Source organism: Rattus norvegicus, chromosome 6 (genome assembly GCF_036323735.1).
Source record: "Rattus norvegicus strain BN/NHsdMcwi chromosome 6, GRCr8, whole genome shotgun sequence".
Classification (NCBI taxonomy): Eukaryota; Metazoa; Chordata; class Mammalia; order Rodentia; family Muridae; genus Rattus; species Rattus norvegicus.
Window position 1 is genome coordinate 74,239,167 of NC_086024.1, and position 24,983 is coordinate 74,264,149.

Genomic DNA, 24,983 nt, shown 5'->3' on the forward strand with positions numbered 1-24,983 from the left:
GAGAAAAATCACTCCACTTATTCTTATTTATAATAGTTGATTTGACTGTCTTTTGTTATATTGATACAAGAAGCTGCAGTATTCTCAACTTATGGTATTTTCCAGTGTTTACCAAACATGAAGTCACAACCCCAAAGCCCTACCTAAATCATTCTTTCTATGGGAGTCACTAATTTCTCCCAAAATCAAAGATGGACTTATGAGCTGTTTCTACTAGTCAGCTCTCACCTCATGTGGACCATTTTAATCCTTTTAAAAAACGCTATATTTGAGATTATTAATACAGAATGAAGAGAAAGGGAAAAAGGAAAAGAATGAAAGAGAAGTTGGGAAACTTGTTATTGGTAGCTTTGATGAGTAGTTGAAGTACACAAACTTTGGGATTCCCCGGAGTTGCCTCAGGCAAAGCCCTACCATGCCAGAAAGCACCCTTAGTTTATTAGTTTATTTATGCAGAGAGTATTAAAGCAGAACATGCAAATGTGCCAATACCCTCCCTCCCAGTCTTCTTCCACTGTGGTGATATGATCTCAGAAAGGGTTGAGGAAGAAGGGATTGGAAAGGTTGAGGAAGCATGGGGAAGGGGTAGGCTTTTGCCACTTCAAGACCCCATTAAGTGACTTGGTTGTGATGCTTTGAAATTTATTATTTATGCATTAAGAGTTTTATTTTCAAATAAATAGTAAACCAGTAAAGAAGCAGCCTACCCATCTCTCATTTCTTTGCACCTAGCACAAATTCTAGTTCAATCCTGTCTTAAAACTAGACTATGCACTGCAAAGAAGCCTATAGGCTGAATTTGGGAGTGTGTGCCTACAATCTCAGCACTGCAAACAAACGCTAGATCAGGAGAATTAAGAGAGCAAAGCCAACACAGCCTCAAAAACAAAGCAAACTCACTTAAAAGCAAAAATTCATATGAAGTACAAATAAAATCTGAACTCATAGTGATCTAAACTATGTCTACAGATTCTTAGAAATGCTTCTTTCCTCCTTTTCCTAAAACAACTTTATAAACTCAAACAATTCTTTCCTCAAAACAGCAGGAGACATGAAATTAAAGCAGAGGGCAATGGTGTAGATATTGTTCTATTTCATTTCTCACTTTTAAGAAATTCTCAAAGAAAAAAATTTAATTAAGTATTAGAAAAAGTAAATGGTAACTAGCTTGAGTCATTTGCTTCCAGTTTTATGAGCAATCCTACTTCAGTGCCAGCCCCTGAAACCCACACACTCCCTATCAAGGTACTGGGTAGCATGAAGCATACTAGATTAGAGTCCTACATTTGCAGCTCACATGGCCTTGGTGTGGAATTCATCTCAGCAACAGCAGCATGAAGGGCGCTGAGAGCTCTTATTGGCTCACCATGAAGAGCTAACTACTGAATAATTGCAGATATCAGTGGTGAACAAGAGCAGCAGGAACAGAGTTAATGAAGTGAAGTCGGTTGACCGTCCCTGTTACTGGGGGAGCCCTTCACAGTCACCATACAATGCCAGGGAAATAGGAGGTCCTCTTGTGGTTCTTAGTCTTTCTTAGTCTTGTTTATAAAAGAATTTAGCAATGTGCTCAAATGGAAGCATGAGAACAATTTTACTTAAAATAGAGAGATAGATGGATAGTAGATAGATAGATAGATAGATAGATAGATAGATAGATAGATAGATAGATAGATAGATAAAAATCTCAGTGGCTACCTGGAGGAGGAAGATGGGGAAGAGAGAAAGAGAAATCCTGAACCCACCTTCCTTGTGGATATCCATCATCCTTCCACTCCAGCTGCAACATTAGGTCTCACTCAGGCCATAGATTTCACTCCCATAACCAGAAGAAAAGAGTTTTCCTTCAATGGGCCTTTGATGTCTCTAACAATCCCATTATAAAAAGCCTTACTTCTTAACATTGCATGCAAAGAAAAAAATCTTCTCGGAAAGTCTTCGTTTATCCCCAGCGTGGTCCAGAGTAGTTAATCCAGTCTGCCTGAGCTGGTTTTGTGAAATTCTTGATCATTTGCTTTTGCTAGAAAGGAAGTAACTTAGTGCCCTGGCTAGGGTCATTATTTTGCAAAACTCCAATTTAGAACTTAGTCATTTGATTAAAAAGCAACACTCAAGTACAGAGTCTGAATAGTAAATATTTCTATTCAAAGTGTGAACACAAACACGTTTTCTTAACAGTTTATCCACTGGGAAATATTTTTAGAGATGGGTGATGCTGTTCTTACATGGACTCCTCCTAGAGCAAAAAGTGTGTGTGATTTCTTTCAAACCTCAGGAAAACCCAGAAGCCCAAAAGCTCACACAACCAAACCATGCTCCCAGCAACCCTGAACTCTTCCACAAGCTGTCTGGTCATCTGTCCTGGTGATCTGCTGCTCTTGTTCTGTACCACACCAAGCATAAGTGCATAGCAAACCAGTCAATGTATGTATTTATTTATGTATATAAATTTTACTGGTTATGTAATATTATTAATTTATATAAATATATAACACTATATATACATATGTATGTTTAAAATAGATCACTGAGTCCAATTTGTACTGTCCATATATTCAAGGATGTGGGAACCATCCAACATGATAGACCTACGAGGGCTCACAACCTTAAAAAAAGCAATGCCTCCCCAGAAACCATCAATTTATTAATAACTCCTCTTGGTGCGAACTCACTTTGGAATTTGCTGGAATATTGACAGTCTTAATCTTCTTCATGCCTTACAGAGGCAGTCACAAGAGCTGGAAGCTCATGAGTACAGTGACTTTATCAAGTGTAGAAAGCAAGATTTTTGTCCCATACCTTTTGACATCCACTTTTTACAATCCCTTCTGCAGTGGGATTGTGTGTGGGCATGTGTGTGAGTGCATGCATGAGTGCATTGTGTGTATATGTGTGCATGTGTGTGTGAATTTGTGTATGTGTGTATGAGAACGTGTGTGTGCATGCTTGACTGTGTGTGTGTATACACGTGGGTGTTGGTGTGCATGTGTGTGCATGTGTGTATGTGTGTGAGCATTTGTATGTGTGTGAGTATGTGAGTGTGTGTGTGTGTGTGTGTTTGTGATTGAACACTCCAAAGACACTTGTTCTGTGCACTTTCACCAGTTATTGATTTCTTCATTAACCAATGTCTATTTCATGAAGAACCTTCTCTGATGAGGGCTGAGAGCTATGCTAAACTGTTGGAGGAGAGATGCCAATGTAGAGGACAGTTTAATAGTAGAGACACTTAGCAAGATAGCCATACCAGGTTCACCCCTGAGGCATGCAGTCCCCCAACCTTAGGAATAACTGAAACCTTCTCTCAAATAAGTCTGAGTAATGTTAAGGTCCACAGTACTTCCACAGCTTAGTAGAGTCAAGAGAATGTGAAACTTCCAGATATGTAATATTCTGTTCTCTCAGAAAGGAAGCGCTTGCTCTGTGACATTATACAGCCCTCTCTGGGGGACGAAGGGGTTTTCCTGCCCTCAGCCTGTCATTAGCATGATAAGAACCAGACCCAGATCCAGATATATTTTCATTCTGTGACTGTATTCAGCTTTATGCAGCGAATCCCCATGCAGTAGTTTCTCAGGAAAAGAAGCCAACAAGGTGGGAAGATGTGCAGGGTGTACACCCTGTAAAAGCTGTCCTGCCAGGTGAGGGCCCCAGAGCTGTGCGGATCCGTAACCCCTGCTCCACCGGCACACACCGTACCATTCGATTCAGGTTGATTGTAACATAGACTCATTGTCCTCTTACCCGTGTAATGAGAAACAAGCACAAAGCCAACAGAAGGATTCAAGTCAAAGGCCATTCCTATCCTCCCTGGACTTATGAGAGAGACTGCTTCAAGGTCACTTTCACAGTCTTAAACCTAACAGTAACAGTGGACCAGATATGAACATATTTAAATATTTAAATAATTCTCCCTTTAATGCACACCATGTTTTCTGGCAACCAATCCATCCTTGCATTTGAAACTGCTTCCTTGGTGAAAGATGGTATAATTTTGTTTTTGTTTGTTGCTGGTTTTGTTTTTGTTTGTTTTTATTTTGTTTTGTTCTATTTTTCAAGACAGTGTTTCTTGGTATGGCCCTGGCTGCCCTGGAACTCACTTTGTTGACCTAGCTGACCTCGTACTCAGAGATCTGCCTGCCTCTGTCTCCCAAATGCTGGGATTTAAAAGCCCAATGCCTATGATTGTATATTTTTCGACTTAACCTTCTTTTTCCCATAAGTCACTGTTAGTATTTAGTTCTTAACCAGTACTACTCTGGTGGGGGAAGTGGGGATCAGCTCCGATGGTCCTTGATTTGCTTTACTATGTGGCTGACAGTGGCCTTGGAATGATCCTCCTGCCTCCACCTCCAGGGTGCTGAAGTTACAGGTGTTTGCCACCACATCTGCTTTGAAATGTCCTCCATCATCCTTTTCTTCCTAAAGGCAGCACCTATGCTCACTTTGTCTACTATGTGTGCTCATTGCTGAACCAAACACATCTCAGAGAGATCTAGAATTATCTCTACCTACCTGGACTTTAATCCTAGACCTATTCCTTAACTAGCTGTGCAAGTAACTGCTGGAGTATTCTTTCCTCGCTTGTAAAATGGAGATAGTAATTAGATAAATAGATAGACGATAGAGATAGATATTGATAATATATATTAATCTATATTTTAATATCAATTTCATGGTTCATAGGAGAAATTAAGTTAACTCATGGAGAATGCCTTGATCAATTCTGGTTCACAGTAAAAGTACTATTATTGTAAGCTATTGTTATTGGACTTTTAAAAGACTTGTGCCTACCAAACTCCTCTCAGACACTAACATCTCCTTACTCTATGAGAAAAAGGGAAAGCTATAAGGTTAATTTCCTAATTATTTAGGGTTATCTTATATAGAGAATGTAGGAGATACTGAGAGCATACTTCTTAAAGAGACAGCTCCTCCTTGTGAGGAAGTACAGACATGAGGCAGCTTCAAATATGGAAAACAAGTTGCTTCCAATAAATGCCAAGAGAACTGATGTGCATTTTCTGAAGAAAAAAACATCTTTTAATCTGTTCTATAGTTGGGGTTTTAGTTTGTTTAGTGCTGTTTACGAGACACTGTTTCCTCCGAGCAGCCTAGGCTGTCCTTGAACTCCCGATCTTATGCCTCAGCCTCACGAGTGCTGGATTTACGTGCTTGATCCTCCACAGTCAGCTGTTTATTTAGCTCTTAGATGTAATATACTTTCTCACATACATTTGTGAGCTGTTTCTTTTCTTCCTTGTTGATTGGTGGCACCTAGTGAGTGATTAGAAAGTAATGGGCACCATTCTGAACTATTTCAGATGTGTCCAACATTTTGAGAATCCAACATGGCATGTTTATCTACAAGCATCACATTCAAGAGCAATTGAGTTACCAAAACTCTTGCAAAATAATCTGTGCTGGGGACTCGTAAGTATGAATATGCATATGTGCACCACAGTTGACAGGTCTGTCTTTATCTTCCCAATAACCATGACTATAATTTTCCCACTTTGCAGAAAACTGAGCTAATGCATAGAAATACTATTAAATTTCCAAATTTATCATAGGTTATATTCTTAATGATGGTAAACCCGAAACTCAACCAAACCCATTAACTGGAAACTGGATGGATTTGCTATGGTTCCTATAGCACAGAGATTTCTAGAGCTGGAGCAAAAACTCATTCTATTCATTTTAGATATAAAATATCTCATCTTGCCGACGTAAGTGCTGCTATAAGAAAAACGTATGACTTTCCTCATGAAATGGAGAGAGGACTTGCCTTTTGTTGTTGTGACAGAGCCCTAACTGAAGCCAACTTGGTAGGAGAAGGTTTATTTCATCTTAAAAGTCCCAAGTCATACTCCATCATAGAGGGAAGTCAGAGCAACAATGCAAAACAGGAGCCGGAAGCAGGAACTGAAGCAGAAACCACTGGGAAGTGCTGCTTATTGACTTGTTCCCATGACTTTCTCTTAATCATCGATCAAGAATTCCCTCTACAACACAGCCAGAATACAGCAAATACAGAGGCGAATGCCAGCAGCAAACCACTGAATTGAGAATAGGACCCCCGTTGAAGGAATCAGAGAAAGAACTGGAACAGCTTGAAGGAGCTCGAGACCCCATATGTACAACAATGCCAAGCAACCAGAGCTTCCAGGGACTAAGCCACTACCTAAAGACTATACATGGACTGACCCTGGGCTCCAACCTCATAGGTAGCAATGAATATCCTAGTAAGAGCACCAGTGGAAGGGGAAGCCCTTGGTCCTGCTAAGACTGAACCCCCAGTGAACGTGATTGTTGGGGGGAGGGCGGTAATGGGGGGAGAATGGGAAGAGGAACACCCATAGAGAAGGGGAGGGATTAGGGGGATGTTGACCCGAAAACCGAAAACCGGGAAAGGGAACAACATTCGAAATGTAAATAAGAAATACTCAAGTTAATAAAGAAAAAAAGGAAAAAAAAAGAATTCCCTCTACAAACATATACACAGGCCAACCTGAGGCCAACAATCCTTTAACTGAAGTGATTCCCATTTGTGCTAACAAAAACTAACCAGCACAAATACCAAGTTCTGAGCTGTTTTCTAGAAGATTCGTCTCTCTTAACAAACTTTCCTCTAAAATTTATTATTTATTATTTCCCTTTTGCTCTATCCATTACCTCTCCTGCCTTCTCAGTAGCAGCATCTGTGGGCACGTCTTGTTCTTTTGCTGCCTAGTATGAGTTTATTGTGTCATGTATGTATGTGTTCTTGCATGCATATACATAATATACATATTTAATAATTAATATAGATGTATATTCAGAATGTGGGAGGTTCATTTGCACTAAGTTTCCTGTAAGAAAAGAGTGAGCTGTGGGGGAAACGCTGGTGAGTAAGTTTTCTAATTAGGCACAGCGTTGTTTTCTATGTAGCTCTGAGCTTATATGAATCCCTTCCCCTTCTCAGTCCCATACATCGTCTAAAGCTTGCTCTCTGCCTTCACACGTTGCCAGCCTTTATCAATCAAAGCAGTCGAATCAACCCTTAAAGTGTTCTTAAAAGCACCACATGCCCAACAGAAGAGCACTTGAATTACTCTGTGTATTAGAAACCGCTGTACATCACAACAATTATTAACAGAGACCAAAACCTCGGATGCTGTGTGATCTTATAACCCACCAGAAACTGCCAGCTGAGAGCACCTCTTGATCCCTTTGTTGGCTCCCAGGATCTCCCTTCTACCACCTAAATTAGATACCTACAGGACTCTTGGATGCAAATGGCTTCTGGTCTAGAACTCAGCCATCTTACTACCTTTGTTTAAGGAAGGTGAAGAAGGATCATTTTAGCAGGCTGGCTTCTCCATTACCAAAGTGAAAATGTTAATAACAATATTGATAGTAATAAGTGAAAGAAAACAAAATTTCCTAAGTAAATACTAGAATGACGTTTTTATTAGAATTCTTCTATACAGGGTAATGAGATAGTGATGTTATCAAGACAACTGAAGAGTGTAAGGCAGTAATATGTTTATTGTCTCTGTTTTGGAGCATAAATGCTCTCCATAGCTTCGTTTTTCTCATTTTTGTGAATTGTCCTTTATATCCAAGGCCAAATCTTACCTTGAGAAAACTTCAGATTATGTCCAGTCTTGTGTGTTTTATAAGTTGTCTCAGGACTCAAAACTATATTTATATCCATATCATTCGTATTTATATGGATCACATCACTTCTAGAAAAATATACCCACAGGAACCAGTAGCTGATCTAGGATGACTGCTAAACTATAGTACCTAAAATATACATTATTTTAAAATGTAGTAAAACTTACATAAGAAAGCTTAAAAACCATACAACTATTGCCCGGCAGTTATAAAAATGCAAGACAAAATTAAATTCTTAAGATTTAGTATGGCTCTTTTATTTCTATGACCATTTCAGGCTTTCTATATTTGCTAGATCTATTAAAGAATAAGAAACAATATTACTAATATTCATCTAATTGTTCTTTAGTGTATTAGAAAAGAACTTTATTAAGAGTTCAGAACTCTGAGTTTGAGCTCCCATTCAGCTCCATAATTCTCTCCAGGGCAGCCACTTTTGGGCACCACGAAAATGAAAGTTATTAGCACATGCAAGCTTGGGTCTTGAAGGAAGGGTATCTTAGACCCACAGTGGACCAAGCGTAAAGCCAAGCTTTTCCAGTGCAGCTTGCTATGGTTTTGATAAGCAGTTTCCGTCTCAGGAAGATGTGGTTGTAGTTACCAACTTCAGAGTCAGAAGTCATTTTATGGCTAATAATTGGAAATATAATCATTTGTATTTGAATTTTAATTTGGCTTTGCATGAAAGTGATATCAAATGAATGAGTGCCAGCACAATGCCACAGGAATATACAGTGGTCCCTATGAATCCTAGTAAGAAAGGGGTCAAAATAGAGCCAAATAGGCCTTTCCTGCCTTGCTAGAAGAGATGGCAACATCAGCAGGCAAAAGCAGCTCGGCAATACCAAACCGCTCAGGGTCAAACGTCAGTCTGCGAGCAAGACAAATGGCCGACACAGAAGGCAAACCACAGACAAGAAGGTAGGCACCCATGCTTCACGCCCTCCGAGCAGAACTTGAGTCTGAGATCCCTCACAGTCTTGGGCTATCTTCAAGTCATGTCCTTCTGTCTGTATCATACTCTACTCCAATGCTCCAGGAAGGTCCAAGAGAGCCAGATTTGAGAATAGATACGCTTTCAGTACACACTTTGTTTTGTTTCCCAGACTGGAAATCATCTCTCGAGCTTCCTTAACGGCAGTATTCTGGATGAAGGTTTAAGTAGCGACATTGCAGCTTACAGAGGCTCGCCTGATAGAGCAGCTTCTCTGTTCCTGGCTTTTAGATCTCTAGATTGCAGCTGCAGCTATGTATTCTGGAACCAAAAAGGAAAAAAACAAAAACAAAAAGCCAAATTCCCTCGCAGCCCTCGACTCCTTCCACCCCTGGCTGCAGCTGCTAACAGATTCTAGGAATCTGTTCTGTACCATTCTGTGTGTCAGTCCTAAAATTCCGCTTGAGGCCCGCTCTCCCAAATGTCATTAGAAAGACTTCATTCCCTCTACTGCTTCCATTTTTTTTTTGATGAAAATATCTAAGGTGAGCTCTATTTTGTAACTAAAACCCAATGATAATGTCAGCTCAAGTGTGGACACCCCGCTTCACAATGGATGCCTAGAACAATGGATTAGGACAAACAGTGGGACTAGCCTGTCTGTGGAAAGGTATCCCATGATGTTTCAAGAGAAGGTATCATTATTCGTTTACCACATTGGTAGGTTAGTCATCGGCCACACCTCACAAATAACTGTGCAAGGAATGGGGAAGTATAAAATTTGAAAGGATAAGTATAATTTCAAATTTTTCACTTTTATTCAAACAGAGATACATGTGAAAATCAACTAGGCAGACCAAAATTAAGCAAAGATTGCTTACAGGGAAATGTTACATTTATTCACAGGAATGCTAATTGAACCATATGTGAGTTACAATTTATCAGACTCAGAAGAGCGAAGTCACTTTAATGCAATCCCGCTCGTCTAAATTCAATCTTAGAGATAAAATGGTCTGACCATATTTTTTCTGAACTTGTTTTTCTTTTTTTTTTTTTATGATGCACACTGCTGGAAATAATTTTAAAGAATTAATTTGAAACAAATTCAAACTTATTTTTGAAAAGTCAGGCAATCAGAAAGATTATAAAAACAACCCAATGCCCTCTGTTCCTGTCCTTTGTAACTGTTTACCCTGCTTAGGTGGGTGGGTGTGCTGTTTTTTCCCCGTTCTGAAAGGCAATCATTTTCCCCCTGGGAGTGTTAATACTTCAGTCATTTAAGCTTCCTAATTTGATGCTTTTTGGTGAAGAAGGAACCCTTAAATGAGGAAAGGAAATGCTGAGAGGAAATTGCTTGAGCAGAACTTAATCGTCCCGTGATGTGAAGCTGTGCGCACATTGTTTTCACAGTGTGAGTCAGTTACATAAATGTTTAGTTTATTCCATTTCTTAATTTGATATGAAACTAAACTGGGCAAAACTTGTCAGCAAAATGTTATTTTTCATGGGTTGTGTCGCACTGATTTCATTATTAATATAACCTCTCCTATTTGTGTGAGGAACTGATTTGAGGCTTTGGGTTGCCACAGAGCTCATTTTTAAAAGTACATTTCTCACTAAATTACCGGCCAATGTTGTAATTTCAATAAGCCTGCCTCCTACATGGGATTTGAGGATCATAGTTGTAGTCACTAATAGTGTCAACACAATGTAAGGCTGGTTCATTACGAAGCTCTCTGGAGATGTCTAACGTGATTACATGCTCTTTGTGATCTGCAGAAAGGAACTCTTCAGAAGATAACATTCAGTGAGAGGAGACGGGGACCATCTGGTTCACTTGTAAATCGCAGCCTTCTTCTTATTCCTCTTCTTTTTGGGGGGATGTCATTGCTGTTCTCTCCTATTAGCCCCGGAGAATGGAATTCAGGGAGGTTGGCTTTACTTTTGTCCTTATGAAAATGGAAAGCTATTAGCTATTAGGACAGTCCCTTCCTAGGGTCTGGACAGATGCCTGCATCAAACCCAATTCCAAATCCACTTTTGTTTCCTTGTGTAATCACATGTATCCACCTACAGAATCATGGTATGAGCAAACAATCATTCTCCTTTTTTCTTTTGTATTTATGACAATCTCTCCCATGTTTTCATGGCCTCCATATCTCATTCTCAAGTCAGAGGAACTAGCAGTAACTTAGTACCTGGAAGGCTTCAATGACAAAGGACCTCTCTCTCTCCTGTCAGGTACCAAAGGAATGGGAAACCCAGCATCACCAAGACAAAAAAGCAGCACAGCAAATGTAGTTCATGACGACAAATGTCAGGAAGCATCGCTGGGGTCAGCTTCTTACTAGTTCAAACTCCTTCAGAATACCAAGTTTCTGTGCATGGCTTCAGATTATGCACCAGGTTTTTAACATTGGTCTCTTGGTACAGAGAGCCTGTTGGCTTCTTCTAGCTTAGACAGACCTGGTTTAGTAAATCTCTTCCCAAATGGGTATAGACCAAGGTAGAGCATGTGAATGCTTGGGGTCCTGGGATCCGGGGATAGATACCATTTATCCTAGCCATATCTATAGAGTCCCTGCCCCTGAGCTAACTTCAACTACAGAGGGGTAAATTAATATCTTTAAGTACAAATCTTTTTATTTGTCCATAGAAGTGTGCACACTTCACGGAATTTCCTTCCCTGATTCTCTGCCTCGCTTCTTGGGTGAGGAATTACCTTCCCAGTTTCTATTATTGTTCCCACGCTATCCAGTAGCCTAGCACATCTGGACCACATGGAACAAGGTCCTGTACTGCACTTTTCCTGAGACTGTTCCTGGGTTTCCTTTTATTTGTATGAGGTTAGGTAAGCCTACCAAAAACTATGGACAGAATAAAGGCCACAGAATTCCCACACCCAAGTCCCTGGAATGTTCGAGCCCTATTATTTGACTTTCCAGCAAATGGATTTAGAAATAAAGTGTCTAAGGCCCTATCTAATCACTTGGGCTATACAAGTAGAAATCCTTCCCAGGCCATGCTGATGAAGACGAGCATTCTAAGAACTCTAAGAACCATTGCAGGCTTTGAAGATGAAGGAAGGAGCCCTGGGCCAAGTAACCCATGTGTTTACAGAGTCTAGAAACTAGAAAAAATAAAATCTTCCACTGAGCCTCTAAGGGGCAAGACCTTAATGACACTGTTGGCCTAGGAAGTTCTCGCTGGAATTCTGAACTATAGAACTCTAAGATTAAAATTTTGTTTTAAATGGGAACATTTGAGGCACTACATCAGCAATTTAAAATTTCTGGAGAAATTTCTGAGAGATGGCTCAGCAACTAAGATCACTCGCTCTTCTTGCTGATAGCCCAAGTTTGGTACTCAGTACTAACTTGACAGCTTGTAATCACCCACTACTCCAATTACAGAAGGTCTGATACTTTTCTCTGGATTTTCATAGAACATATATGCCTTTGTATACATATATATGCAAAACATTGATACACATAAAAATAATTTTAATGTCAATACAAGAATATGAAAGAAAAAATTAGTAGTGGACTTACTGCACTACCCAGCACACAGATTAAACTCCAATCAAACATTAGTTTCTTCCCACAGTTTAGTCAGTGAGAGACTCACTCACTCGCCAACAATGATAAGAAGCATCTTATGTGTTCTGAACCCTATACCAAAGGAGCTTGCAGAATTCCCATTCTCATCAAAACGTAGAATTGTTTTACATTCTTAGGGCCACTCTCTGTTTATACTATGCTCATGTAGATTTTTGTTTTCCTCAATGAGTTCCTCTCAAGCCCCTAGTACAACAGGGCATCATGTCTCTGACCTGCTTGCTTATGTTTTGGTAAAATTCAAGGTGGAAGCTATGATTTCTGTTTGACTTCAAGTTCAGGGGCAGATACCAGTTGTACCGGATGTTACTCACAAGCCGCTCCTAATGCGTCTCTGCTTGTAAGCACCTCAAGTCCAGCCAAAAAACATCATTATGACTGCAAATGGATGCCAAGCAGAGAGATCCAACCAGTCTTTTGGGGATGTTAGATGGGGAGATAGGAACCAACAGAAACAGGGAACCTGAGGAAAGGGCTGGGGGGAGGAGGTTAATAGAGTACAAGAATGGAATTGTTGCCATCCTCCTTAAAAGTGTGATAGATGGAAACAATTTAAAAAGGTTTATTTTCACCAGGTTGCTCAGTTGAATTGGAAAACTCATCCCAACAAAGGCAAACAGGAGGCAAGAGAGTCAAAAGCAACTCTGAAGAAGTACATCAATTAACGCAAGAACACATTTCGTTAAAGCGACTGGAGACTGAGTCCAGGAAGTTACTTCTAGGAATACCTGTGGTGGGTCCGGGTGGGCAGCCTTCACTGCTATTGTGCATTGCGCATGAGCCTGGGGCGCAGGAGGCTGAGCCACTATCGGGAGCAGCTGCCATGTAGCAACTCATATTTTCAACAGTAGTGAGGAGATCTCCCTTCCTGATTTTGCTAGCTCCACACCAAAATCAATCCATGGCTTCTCAAGCACATGACCCAAGGAGAGTCCTGCAGTACAGCACAGCCACGAGAGTTGGCAGAGCAGTTTACTAAGCCCTGGCCTCCAAGTACCCTTGCACTGAGAGCAGTCACAACATCTCAGCCCTGAGACACAGCTCCAGCAAGGGGTGAGAAGCAAAAGCGAAGGGACTAAGTAATCTGCCTCCGGAGCTGTTCTCTGGCCGAGTTCCCTTCCCTTCACCCTGTTTTTGTTTGGTTGGTTTTTTTGTTTTTGTTTGTTTGTTTGTTTGTTTGTTTGTTTTATAAAGAATGGTCTCTCTTGATGATGAAAAAAATTATTTTGCTAAATTCGCATTCACAAAATTGTATTTATCTAATCAACTGAAGGGACTAAGTCTACCACAGAGGGGACAGGCTTCTTTGAGTAATCCCTTGAACAAAATGTTTCTTGATCAAGAGACACAGAAGAGCTCCGAGGGCTGAATGCCACAGACTGATTCCTCCTGGCTGAATTAAGGCAATCCTGCTTCTCCAGCTCAGAATTAAAAACTACTCTCCAAAAGTGAGACCGTCACCCTACACAGACAAGGATCAGTACCTGCCAGAGGGCACTCTGCTGCCTTCGAGACTTCCATTGCATTTGGGCCTCTGATTACAGAGGGGTACAGACAGACGAATAGCATGGTGCCTGCTTGGATAGACTAGGACCCTCAGCAAAGAAGTGCCGGTCTCACAAAGTCACGCTTGCTCCATGACTGCCACATCCCTCCACCTAGGACAGTCCAGCTTTGCTGCAGGGAAAAAATCCAGGCATCTCAATCTGGAACAAGTTCTTAAGGCATCTGTTAGACTGCTGGAGTTCCCCTGGTTGCTACCCTTCCTTGTCTGTGTGTAAACAATTGTCTGATAAAAAAAAAATCAAAACAAAACCGTTTTTATTGATGTCAGAACATCCACACAAAAACAAGACTAACACTGTACAGTTTGGGCTCCTGGCTTCCCACATCATCCTTCTCCTTCAACAGCTGGCAGAGCTTGGAGACTGTTTATTCCATAGCTTAGCTTCCCTTTATCTTTCGTGTCCCAGAATGTCAAAGGTTGTAAATTTAATATTGATTTCATAAAGTAGTTTTACTCTAACATGTCAGTTACGATTAACTTCACGCTGGAAGAAGCTTAGCCACTGATCTGGATTTGCACGCGATGTGGTGCCCCAGCTCTCAAGCTCTCTGGGTGAATGCTTTATTTATTAGATTGCACAGTCTTTTGTCAAGGCCAGGGCAGACCCCCACCCCCCAAGCTCTCTCTTCGCTCCGAGCCTCCAGCACCTGGCTCTTACATTAAGCTTGAAAACCTAAGTAGATCAGGGAGACGTATCATTTGCTGGCATGTCAACAGACAGAAGAGTTTATGGATCACATTATACCCTAGTGGATAGATTCAGAGCTAGAGGAATGAGAAGTCTTTCTTGAGTTTCAAGCCCTCCCCCTTTTCAGGCTCCCAGTGCCCCTGTGAGCTGCCACAAGAATAAAAGCCATTACTATATCAACACATATAAAAGATGACGTTTATTGAACATGTTCTATGAATTGGCCATTTAATTCACATCAAGTGCAGTACTGAATGTTCACTTGATCCTGCATCTGTCACGTGAACCAAATGTTTATTCATTACCATCATTCGTTACTGCTAATACTACTGGACCCATTTCATTGATGGAACAACTAAGAAAATCTCAGATCGCAAGCAAAGGAACTGAATCCCAAACTGTAGGAACCCCAGAATTCATGTCCTAAACCCCAATACCAGAATGAACATTCTATCAGAAAACTGAAAAATGGCATTTTTCACTCTACTCCTGCTAAGACAACAACTTTTACTTTAATTATCAACCCCTGTTTCTCTACTGTATCTCCTGATGCCACTGGCCTAGAGTAAAATTCATCCCTTGATTCCACTGTTCTCTCTTAAAAGGGGTAGGGCATTGGGCACCATTATCCTCTCTTCTTCCCCAACATTGGATGGGAAAACTTGGGATGCTTCCACTCTTTTGGCAGGAATCCCTTCCTGAAGCCCCATGGCCATGAATTCTTTGTGGCGTCTTGTCATGAGGTAGGATCTCACTGCTGAGGAGATGGTTTTATGAGCAGCCTGAGGACCTAAATTTTATTCTCAGCAGCCATGTAGGAAGCTGGGCATCACCCTGTGCACACCTATAATCCCAGCCCTAAGGAGCAAGAGACAGGAAGATCAGTGGGCCTTGCTGGCCGTTAGCCTAGTGAGAGACTTTCTCAATGGCATAGGTACACAGTGATAGAACACCCGATGTCCTCCTCTGGCTCCCACACATGGCTTCGAGTACTTTCATACATGTGTGCCTATGCAGCACAAACACATGCCACACACATACATGCATACATACCTAACCACCTCACGAAACAGAGTGTGGGGTTTCTATTCTCGTTCTTTGAATCTGGATGGGTTCTGGCACTGCTCTGACCAATACAATTCGTTGGAAGTGATGGTGAACCCATATCTGGGCATAGACTCATAAGATATTGAAAATGCTAGCAGTACCCCCTCCATCTGCATGCCACATTTCCTAGACCACAGGCAAGGTCTGGGGACTACATGGAGAAGGGAGGAGCGCAGCTGAGCCTACCTTGAGTAAAGCTGCCCAGATCAGAACAGATACCAGACAAATCCTGAAGAGTGCCAAATAAGTCAGACAAAACAGAACTGCCTGCCTCAAGCCCACAAGACTGTAAGGTCTAATAGAGTGGTGACTGTCACATGATAATGATTATATAGCCATAGGTGCATCGCTTACAAGGGATCACTTCAATTTTCATGGTTCCTGGACTTACTGTCTGACTTCTTGGCAAGTCTCTTTCTATTCACCTCAGACAGACAGTGATGACAGACTAAAGAAATGATTCCACCCAAGTTCAACTTAGTGAACAATAAATTCATCAGAATTAGTTACTGGAGTGTGGGTGAGGGGTTACTTACAGTACAATGGATAACACGTTTTGTATAATTGTACCACAAAGCCATATTAAACCATATAGTAGTAAATATTAAATATGATTTCATAGCCTTAATCAATTTAGGTCCATTTAAGTCTGCCAGATGCTGTTGTTCAGTTTAATGTTTGCCTGCTCAGATACACAAATTGGTTCTCAGTTTCAGAATATGTTGTATCTCTTATCAGATGTATGCATTCCATGTAACAGAAAGGGCAACCGTTAGAGATCCTCAAGAAAGAGTGTGGCAGGAAATAGCATAATGCATCCAGAGAATCCAGCTTATGCAACGGTCGCTAATACTCCTTAAAAAATAATATTAATTTGGAGATGGGAGATGACTCACTGTGCATGGTAGTTGAGTTTTACCCACAGCAACAGCTGGACACATCTGTAATGCCAATGTTGGAGAGACTGAGGCAGGATCCCTGAAGCTCACTTCCAAGCCAGTCTGAGTAAATGTTGTTCCCAAAAGCAAGGTTAAAAAAAAAAAACTCTTGAGGAATGATACGTGAAGTTGACCTCTGGCCTCCATACTCATTTATGCATGCACATATGCCCCTGCACACACACACACACACACACACACACACACACACACACACACAGAGTCATATACACACCCAAGTTCAACAAACAGAAAGTGGCTTGAGATGGAATAATAGATGTGAAGCCACATCCATCAGAGGACATTTAATGTCTAAGGATAGCATTAGTGATTTAATGAAAATGACATTAGCATTCCTTTGAAAGTATGGACAGTTGCTCAATGGTTAAGAACACTCATTGTTCTTGCTGAGGACCTGTGTTCAGTTCCCAGCACTAACATGATGGCTCACCAGCATCTATAACTCCAGTTCCAAGGATTCCTGGATAGATCCTAAAGTCCTATTCTGACCTCCAAGGTCACAAGGGATGCATGTGGTGCACACGCACACATGCAGGCAAAACACTTCTAAAAATTAATAATAATAAAGCATTAGGCATAGATCATTTAAGAGTGCTCATGTGGCTGTGGAACCAAGACCTCCTGATGCTGAGACATTATTAAGATTCTTTACAGAAAGACACTGTCTTCTGTGTTCCTATTTCGTGGCGAAATACATACTGTAACCACTTGTGGTGGAGATAGAATCCATGACCAGTGATGTGAGCAATAAAGAAGATAGATGATAGATAGATGATAGATAGATAGATAGATAGATAGATAGATAGATAGATAGATGATAGATGATAGATGGATGGATAGATAGATAGACCGATAGACGATAGATAGATAGATAGATAGATAGATAGATAGATAGATAGATAGATAGATAGACGATAGATAGAGAGATAGAGAGATGATTGAAGATAGATAGATAGATAGATAGATAGATAGATAGATAGATAGATAGATAGATAGACAAATAGACAGACAGACAGAGATGGAGAGATCAAGATAGAGATATATACTGAGTGTCCTTTCAGCTCTAAACAGGCACTCAGCTAAATCCTGACAGCACCCACGGTGCAAATAACCTTCCTTCAACAACAAAGATATCCTACATGTATGACACAACCATATGGTTCCAAGGATTAAACTCACGCGCGTGTGAAGCACCTGAAGCAGCCTGCTCAGCTAGTGATGATCGTCTTCGTGAGCTGAGTTTAGGGTAAATTTGCGCTTTCTTCTTCACAATTCTTTTTGCTTTAAAATTTTCAGTGGATTTGGGGAATCAGAAAACCATCACGGCAACAAATTCAAAAGCAGAAGTGGAGAGGTGGAAATGCACTGGCAAGCAGGGCAGACTCTTCCAGAGGGCCACATTTATGTCTCGGCTCTGTCGCTCATGGCTACAGTCCTGCGCTGTTTGTCAGTTCTGTGCTTAGTTTCTCATTTGGAAATTATAGATGGTTAGATAATCCCTACTTCATCGGGGCTGCTAAAGGAAAAATAATTGAGAACTATAAATGAGGCTCTCATAATGCTGTCTGGAGCACTGGGAAGGTTGATTGGCTTAATTTTTAAAAAATAATTCATTGGAAACATGTCGGGGGGGGCTTAGATACTACAATCTTCAGGAGCCCATTCAGATCCTGCTGTTCCGCTCTTCCAGTGAGATAGCTTTTACTTCCCATAATAAAGAGGAGGGAGAAGGAGCAGTATGGGAAAGGAGAAACAGAAAATAAATGGAACTGCCCCAAAATTCCACCTGTGTACACAGTGTAGAGCTGACCAGTGTCCCTCTGCCTGTGTGTCTCGGTGTTCTAAAGTATTCCCCTCCCAGCTTTCTGGCCACCCAAGTTCCTCGAGAAGCACTCAAGTTCAAATTACCGATCTGTGTTTTCTAATTGAGATGCAATTGGTAAAACAGTACATGCCACATTTCCCAGACACCAGATTAAAAAATAATTTTAATTAGTCATAAATGAGAAAATACACACACCATTCTCAAACTATCTCCATTGGAGTTTGCTTCCAAGGATGACACATGTGACGTTAGTGCCAATTCCTATTAACTGTGCAATACTGTGTGCTGACACCCTCGACACATTTCCCGGAATTCAGTCACAAAAATACTTCTAATTAGCCATAAATGAGAATGTACACACATTTCCAATAGCCACTGCTTCTATCGAAGTTCACATCAGAGAAAGCTTAGACTATTGCCACTGAGCTGCCTTGTTTCGATTCCAACAACTCCAATTTCTGAAATGCTTAGACAGTTGACTCTTTCGACCTTGCTGGGTAAACAGATCTGAGGTAGATTTATTTCAGTCCAGGGCCTTTATTTGATATATGTGCACTCTTGAGCCCAGCTAAAATGCATACCCTCGCCATTTCAAAGGCAGTGATAAAATTACTTGGTTAAATATTTTGGCTAGATTTCCTGTTGTCAGAAGACCAGACTTTGTAGCTGCAGCCTCTGCATTTGTATATGGCAACCGGAGCCATATTAAATAGCATCAAGTGAGCCAGCCTCCCTAAGAGCCATGTCCCAAGGGGAGATCCCTCAGCACCCATCATTACTGCAAGACACACCCATGACAAATTTGAACCTCAATAGCAGCCTTCAAATGCCCAGACCTTTACTTTCCTTAGGAATGTTGGCTCTAAGCCTTAGATGTCCAGAGGCCACCAAGCACCCCTTTCTGCTCAAAGAGTGGAGTGAATTCATGTTAGTTATAATTCAGAAATCATCCCAACTCAGGACTGCGGAGCATTCTGGTTTGCTCTTTGATTTGCATATAAATTCTCTCTTATTTTATAAGCGTTTGTCTTCTACTGATACATATGAGTTGCAAACCTTCGAGGTCCTCTGGCCTCAGTCTGTGCATGGGACAGCACAGGAAGAAAGGGGTTTTATGTCAGCACAAAGAAAATGGTCTATTAAACTTCGCTTACTTTCACTCTCTTTAAAAACTCATTAAACAGGATTCTGCCTTTCTACTTGCCGAAGTGTTTAAAACCCTTTTTAATGAAAAATTCTAATCCGATATAATCACACCATAAGTACTCTCTTTCTGTTCTAAGAGGAAACAGTGTTAAATTTTAATGCATACCTCTGGCAGGCTATAATAAAAGTGTTCAGTCAGTTTTAAATCCGATTAGTGTAACTGTTACAGATTAGAGAAAGACTCCAAGAGACTGGAACAAGTCTCTAACTCAAGGGACCTAACTTAGGGGCCTGATCGTGTTTAGACTCGAAGGGAACATCGAAGTTCTTGAAAACTGGTCACTCAAATTTTGGTCAGCAGTTGCTAATAGAAGCAAGGAGCTAGGCCAGGAATTGCTGAAAGGCACACAGGCCTTCAAACAGGACGGGTGGGACAGAATGTTTCCCAAGAAAGGTCAGCAAGAACAAGGGCTGGAAGATTCAGAAATGGCAACATCAGCCAGGGAAAGAAACCATTAAGGCTTTTAGAGAGGCCCAGCAGAGGCCTTAAGGGGCATGCAGAACATCACTGGTGTGTAGATGAAGATATCCTTGCTAGGATGGTAAAGTGTATAAGACTTCCCAGACTCCAAACTTAAAAAGCTATCATCATTGGAGAGTTTAGGGAGGAAAAGGATCTCGTGGTGTGCTTGTCTGACACTTTTGCACCAGGCATTGGTCTAGACACCTCCATCCGATTCCCAATTGACCTACAGCAGCACACTGAGGGAATTATTATCCGAACTTTGTAAGTAAAGAAACAGAAACTTGGGGATAGAAAAACTTGATCAAGGTGAGGCTGGAGAGATGGCTCATGGGTTAAGAGCACTGGCTACTCTTCTAGAAGATGCAGATTCAATTTCGGGCACGCACATGGCAGCTCACAACCATCTGCAACTCCAGTTCCAGTGGCTGTGAGGTCCTTATATGTGAACGACTCTGCATGCATCAGGCATGTGCATGGTTCACAGACATACATTCGGGCAAAACACATACACGTAAAAATGACATAAGCTGAAGCAACTTGCTTAATGTCAAACAGCAAGCAAGGGGTGCCCTCAGAAGAGACAAAGCGGGGGCTCTCAGTATATAGTCTTAGGAACTCCCCCAGTTCTATTCCTCTATGCATAGTTGAAGCTCATTTGGCTCTAAGCCTTTACTGACCACCTGAAAAGAGAAAGACAAAGAAAAGGAAAGAGATTTCTGAGTTCTGAATGTTATTCTCCTTGCCATTACCAAGACACTCATCATGGTACAAACTGGAGTTATTCTCCCATGAAAATGTTTACTGTGGTGTTTCTTACCAGCTGTGTAGAGCAGGTGTACCACAGTCTCCTGAGATGACAGGCATCTATACATCTTTATGGCCTCGCTGTGCCTTCCTGGACAACCTAAATGACGCACGAAAGGAGAAGAGGTGGGATAGACATCTAAGCCCACAAAGTACCTGCCAGAGTCATCAGTGAGCTCTCAAGTGTACTACCTCAGCGGGACTAATTCCCACCCATCCTAGGTGAGAGCCACTGAGCCAGCTATTCTCAAAACCAGGTGATATGACATCGATTCCCAATTTGGCCACTCATTAGTCATATAATTCCAAACAAATTACCCTCTCTGGGACCAATTTCATCATCTATAAGTTGAAAATTATCAGACCTGGTTTTCATTTGGGGGTTATTGTGAAAAATCAAATAAAATAGGTCTGCAAAGTCTTCTGTGCTGTTACCAGGTTGATGCATCTGGATTTGCAAGCTTGTGGATCTTGCAAACATATCTTTAGTGGATCCACATAGGAGATAATTTAACATCTGTGTTTGTCCATAGATTTTTCTGGAGGTTTGGTGAGATGGCTCAGTGGTTAACAGCACTGCCTGCTCTTCCAGAGGTACTGAGTTTAATTCCTAGCACATACATGGTGACTCACAGCCATCCATTAATGGAATCCAATGCCCTCCTCTGGTGTGCCTGAAGACAGCAACAGTGCACTCATATACATAAAATAAAACGAAAAGTAACCTAGATGTTTCTGCAACCTCTACTAAGGAAAGCATTTGCCGTTTCTGCCTCCCCCATCTGAATATATATGAAAGGCCATAAGGAAATTCATGAATCATTGCTGGGCGGGGTTTCTCAAAATGAGAAATGTTGGACTGTAGATGGTGTTTGTTCCCCATATTCCTTGTCAAATTCTTTTTCTACTCCCATACCACAGTGCTCACATTCAACTCTGCAAAGACAAGAAGGCACTACTTAAACTGTAGGTCAGTTAATAGTAATTCAAGAATGAAGGATACCCTTAGCTTTCTCAAAAAATGTACCCTATACATTTTTTTGTGTAAAATACATTTGTAATGTGAATAACCAGCTCCCTTCAAATTGGCTTTAAGACCTTCTCTTTAAGGAATTATGCCTAGTACTATAAACCTGATCAAGGCCATATCAGGGGAGATCATAGACTCTAGGAAAGGACTGACTACTGCTGTTTCGCTAAATTCACACAATACCAAACCGCCTTCTAAATATCTATGTTTATAGATAGAGACATAGAAAAAGGCTCCTCTCAGCCTTAATCAAAGGAATGATTCCAGTAAGTGAGGGTCAATGCAAACTCATGACTGAACAGGGTCCTGAGAACTGAGTGGTGGATGAGCACAGAACTCTAAACAAGATGTCTATAGCATCCCCATTAAGGACCAAGGATCATCCCAGAAAGGGAGGTGGAAAGAAAGAGAAGCCAGAACACTGGGATGACGGCTGTGACATATTGTTTTGTGGATGAGTCATAACCATTGCCACCAGGAACTCACAGCACTGGACCTACATGAGAATGGGCCAAGCAGCCCACCAACCCGGTGAGGTCAAAGTGCTGTACTCCTCACTGCTGAACTCTTTGCTATGGAAGAATTCAGGGAGAGGGAAAGCCATGCCTTCAGTTGTGTACTCCACAGTCACCCTGCCAAGCTCTGATAAATGGTTCCAATCCAATAGTCACACAGATGGCCCTGGTTAGACTAAGTGGGTCTCAGAATCAAGAAAGAGACTTGGGGAGGGGTATGAGAGGAATGGGGGGAATTAAGAGGGAGTAGGGGAAAGAGAGTACTGAGAATGCATTCTCTACGTGTAGAATGCTGTCAAAAAAAACAAAATTAATTCATAACATATATCCTAATGAGAAAAAATTCTCATAAAAAAGAACCAGGAAAGATAATCAAAAAAGGTAACAAAATTCAAATCCCTATGAAAGAAAAGATTCACTGTACTCCCCCACCCCAAAAAAGTTTTAATTTAAAAAAAAACAAGAATTCACAAATGCAAAAAGAAGTTAAAACAAACCTTCAGGTCCACTGAAACAGCATCAACAGCCCATATTTGATTTTTATTTTACATGAAGTATTTTTATGTCTGCTTTGCCTAAATTTGGCCTCTTACCAAAACCTAATGACTCTATGTTAAGCTTTATGAAGGATCTAAAACTTAAAGCTAGAAAGAAAAAAGCTGTTAATTTATCTTGAAGGAAAAGGTGTTATAATTTGAATGAAAGCAGCATGGGAACAGATAGAAGGATCTGGTGCCCAGCTTGGGCAGCCAGTAACATTTTTACCTGCAGGCTGAGAAACCATCTCTGGTGTTGTCTGATATTATTACCACCCCCTATTTTCACTTGGACATTAGTTTCAAGTATAATTGTGTGAAGATTTGAGCCTCCTCTGCAGATTTACTACTCTAATAAGCTCACAGAGCTGACATGCCATATGTGTTGACAGTGGTACTTCAACTGTATTAAGCAAACAAATCAAATCATTTTCTTTAAAATGCTAAGAGGCCTAATTTGACCTTTCTCCTGCCATGGTCGGTCCCGAAATGAACTCTTCCAGCAATCTTTTGTCCGACCTTTTCATCTTCAGCCTCTCCGTCAGTACGGCTCTCAAGGACTGTGCGGACTGCATCGCTCCTACCCTTGTAAACCATAGGCAACATCGGACAACTATGAGCTCTACCCATGAATATTTATTAAGAGCCACCGAAGCTGGGTTTAGTACCAAGACGAGATCTGGTTCATATTCTGGGTTTAAATTAATCCAGACTAAATAGATGTAGCAGGATTTGGGTAGCTATTGAGCTTGGGAGGCTAAGCAAGAGAATCATAAGTCCAAAGCAAGCCTGGGTTACAAATTGAGAATGTGGCTCAACAAAACAGAACAGAATTCAACTAGACACTGAGTCACCAAATAGTTTCAATTTCAGTAGCTCTTGACCAGTCATACTGAAGTTTGTGAGAAACATTATACTACCTACAGTTGGACATGTGGGCGCCACCACAGCGCAGTTACGATAGGCATGAGTTTACAGGACAATAAATTATTTCTTAATCCCAAAGCCTAGCCACACTGGTTAGTTTCCATTGTCCACCTGATTGGCTATGGAAGCACTGAGGCTACGTACCCCAGGGTGTGATTGACAGAATTTTCAGAGTAGAAAGAAGATCTACCCTGAATATGAATACAAGTGGCATCTACCATGAGCAAGGAGGGGTCCTGGACTAAATTTTTAAAAGGAGAAAGCAAGACAAGCCTCGCTCTGACACAATGTATCAAGTCCATCGTACTTCTGCCACCATGCTTCCCTCCGTGATGAGCCACACCCCTTCTCAAACTCTCAGCAAGCCTAAGTCCTCTTAAGTTGCTTCTACTATGTATTTTGTTACAATGAAAAAAGTAACTAGCCATCCCCCACTCCTCAGCAGACACTGAAGGTGTCTTAAAGCCTCTGATGCTTGTAAATTTGCTAACACTCACTTTACCGTCTACTGACACTTAGTTTTAAGGGTGTAGTACATGTACACAGGAACACTCATTCTTTTTGCCTTTAGTAAGTCCGTAGAAATGGTTGCCTCTACATCAATAAACATGTTTTCTTCATAAACCTATATGAGCACTTCACAGATTGGTGACTGTACCGTCACTATTAAAATAATTTGATATGAAATGATACATACATGAAAGGAGCATTGCGCTTACATTGACCTGCCATAAGGAAAATCTGATTTATTGATCGAGTTCATTCAACAAATAGTTGTGGAGTGGCTGTTGTGTTCCTTGCCAACCAGTTGATGGATAAGAAATTCTAATGAATCTACCCCGACAGAAGTAATTGTACCAGACTGAGCAAAACCCATAGGGATTTCTGCAGTTCTGTTCTGTGGCCCTCACATATCATTTACGCAAACGGATCACATAGATAAATGAGATAAAAAGGTCCCATCACCTCCAGCATGAAGTTTCAAAACAGAGCTATGAGGACGCACCAATGCCCCCTCTACGCATGTGCGTGGACAATCCTTCACTCCCCTCCCATCCCCTTAGTTCACAGTGTGCCTCCCTTCGCAGCCTCAGCGTTCCGTGGTTAAGTTCTAAGTCCAGGGCTCCACACCTCACAGAC

General features: G+C 41.1%; 1 long non-coding RNA gene across 1 annotated transcript in view; it reads right to left on the minus strand.

Annotated features, from left to right (window-relative positions):
- LOC102557478 (uncharacterized) overlaps positions 1-1,978 on the minus strand; it is a 61,128-nt gene extending 59,150 nt beyond the window's left edge. Inside the window, exon 1 of the long non-coding RNA XR_005505936.2 lies at positions 1,746-1,978. This is a non-coding gene — a long non-coding RNA (uncharacterized LOC102557478). The remainder of the gene's footprint in view (positions 1-1,745) is intronic.
- Positions 1,979-24,983: the final 23,005 nt, after the last annotated feature.